This window comes from Octodon degus, unplaced genomic scaffold, assembly GCF_000260255.1.
Source record: "Octodon degus isolate 3935 unplaced genomic scaffold, OctDeg1.0 scaffold00095, whole genome shotgun sequence".
NCBI lineage: Eukaryota > Metazoa > Chordata > Mammalia > Rodentia > Octodontidae > Octodon > Octodon degus.
This window is the reverse complement of record NW_004524671.1, coordinates 2,962,694-2,965,781: the sequence shown is the minus strand read 5'-3', so window position 1 is coordinate 2,965,781 and position 3,088 is coordinate 2,962,694.

Genomic DNA, 3,088 nt, shown 5'->3' with positions numbered 1-3,088 from the left:
GTTCCTCCTACTTTCTCTTCCAGGAGATATAGTGTCTCTGTTTTAATGTTTAGATCTTTAATCCATGTTGGAGCGGCTGTGGGGAAAAAGGAACCCTTCTCCACTGCTGGTGGGAATGTAGACTGGTGCAAGCATTCTTTTTAATTGGAAGACACATTTTTCACTTACTGGCACAGAAACCAATATAAAACAAGTAGTGCTAGTAAATTTCTACCAATGGCTGCAGTTCAGGCTTTAATAAGTGACTATGATATAAACACTTCCAGAAACTATTTTCTGAAAGGGCATCCTCTTACAGAAAGGTTTAAAGAAGATTTTGAGCATAGATTTATAACAGCTTCATAACAAATGCTGTGGTTGAAAATATTTCAGGCGTTTCTGTGGGTTTTTCACTGAGGACCTAGTATGTGTTATACATTAGCTGTTTAGTGTGCTCAGATGTTGAGTCCAAAATTGCTTGGAAGTTTTAATGTTGGAAGCCATGAAACAAACACAAACCCATGTTCCAAGACCTAAAAGAAATCAAAGCAAACTGAATAGAAGGAAACCATAATTGTTTTTATTTTCATATGACTAATATGGGAAAAACCCAGCTCCAGTTTTACATTTAAGCAGTAATTCTCATAATTACATCTGGGTTGCAAACGGAATGCTGTGTTTCTTCTCCAAGGTTGTAAAATGAAAACTAAACTTTAATGTATTCTTTGGTCTATATCACGTGACCGTGCTGGACCTAATGAGAATCAGGGAGTGCACAAAAAGGAAACTTCCCTCGGTAAGGAACCATGGAGAGTTGCGTTTGGCTTGGGGTCACAGTTTTCTCTCTCAGTTTGTGGCTGTGTGGTGAAACAAGATGAAGAAATAGAGATTAAATGGATGTAAGTAGATAAGAAAGGAATTTGATGGGAGGAAGCAGGTCAGCATTTTGGCAGATCCATGGTTTTGGAAAGCTTCCTGCCAGGCTGAGCTTATATTGTTGCTACTAAAAACCATATTATTCCCTGAGTGTTGGGATATAGATAACTATGGTATAGGAATTTCCCACTGAAGTAAAAGGGTTATATTAATCGTAGGTTACTTTTCAGTAGCTCTGTAAAAGATCTGATTACCTTGGAAATATAAAGAGGGACTTAAAATATCAGCACACTTTGATGTTCTAAGCTTGGAAATATAAAGAGGGCCTTAAAATATCAGCACACTTTGATGTTCTAAGTTGTTTATGGTGTGGAAAGGACACTGCATGAGGAGGGGAGATTCGGGTTAAGATTTTGGCTAGTTTGGCTGTGCTAAATCTTGTTAAGTAGATACCTGTGCTTAGGTGTTTTATACAATGTCCAGTATTTTAGCTACTTAATATGTGAAATGAGGCTAATAAAATCTGGACTACCTCTCAGATAAGATTGTTTTAAAAATTAAATGGCATTATCTAGTGGCTTGAAAACACATTGAAAAAGTTCAAGTAGAGTAGGAAAGGTTGATTGTCAACATTAATGTTATTTATAGTGTCTACCTCATGCAGAGCAGAGCCTTTAGAAGTTTCAAGGAAATACATTAGACATTACTGCAGATATAAATAAGATTAAAATCCTTGACTGAAATCCTTTCAAATTCAGGGAGTTAGGCAAAAGTGAAATAAATACATACAAGATATGATCATTCTCTTCTTTCCACTGGTGTTTACTGGTTGACCAACAAGTATTTGACCTTTGTTCAAAGCATAATATACTTTGTGTACAAACCTACAGCATGTGCACACACACACACACACACACACACACACACACACACGAACTAGATTGTTAGCAACAGGTAGGGTTTAGCAATAAATAAACAATTTATATAAGCATGGTGAACATAAAGTTAGAAATGAATTTTATGAAAAAGATTGAGCTATAGTTGGGAAAATATATGATTTACCTTTTTCCTCCTCCAGTTGTCATATTATATTGTTAAATGAACTACTCCAAAACATAGTAGCTGAAAACAATAACCATTTTATTGGTGATGACTCTGTGTTAGGAATTATGCTGGCTGGCTAGCTCAGGATCCAAGATGGCCACTGTCTTGTCTGGTATTTGGAGCTAGCTGTTTGTGGTGGCCTTCCTCCCCCGACATGGCTTCTTCTCCTGCAGAACAGGATTTTGCATCTAAGTCCCAAGAGGGCAGAGTGGAAGCTACATGTCTCAATGCCTATACCTAGAACCAACAGTAGCAACTACATACTCCTGAATTGTTAGGAGAGAAAAATAAACTCCTAAATGTTTAACCCATACTGTGGAATATTCTATTATGGATCTCAATAAATCCATTTGGTTACAACACTGAAGTGTTTCTCTCCCTGCCCTCTTTGTTGTTCAGCTCCAAACCCCAAGTCTTTTGTAAGGCAGCCATAACTATGGCTGTCTAGAATGGGTGGGCATTTCACAATTTTGTTTGCTTTGTTTTCAGTTAACTCCATGTTAATAAGAAAATTCAGTTAAACAGAACATCTCCATTGCCCTGAGAATTACAATTCTTCTATGTGAATTTTGAGAGAAGGAACTTCCCTGTGAATTTAAAAGAGGATGCTGTAGAGAAAGAAAGAGTACAGGATACAAAATTTGGTGGTAACAACAAGCATTAATATTCATGACAACTCTAAAAAAACTTAAAGAGAAAGACAGCCAAAGCTAATGGCTTATTTTCATAATCCTTTGCCTCAATAAATAGTTGTAGAGAATTAATCTGGCATCAGTATGATCATAAGATCCTAATCATACAATTTTCCTCAAATGTCATAGTTGAGACAGCAATAAACTGTACCATCTTGCCCAAATACTTGTAGTTAAATCACATCTTAGTTGGACTGTGTGAAATCTGATAGACTGAAAAGTAGCAGATGTGTGTATTGAAAATCAAAAGACAGAAGTTAAATACTTTGCCATTGCTTGCTCTTAGTGACCCTCTTCCTAATGCTTCTAAACTTGAGAAAGGAGACTAATTCATTGTTAGCAAATTGATTCAAGGGGCCGGGGAGATGGCCCAGTAGAATAAGTGCTTCCCTGGCAAGTGCAAGGGCCTGAGTGTAATCCCTAGTTCTTGAAAAAAA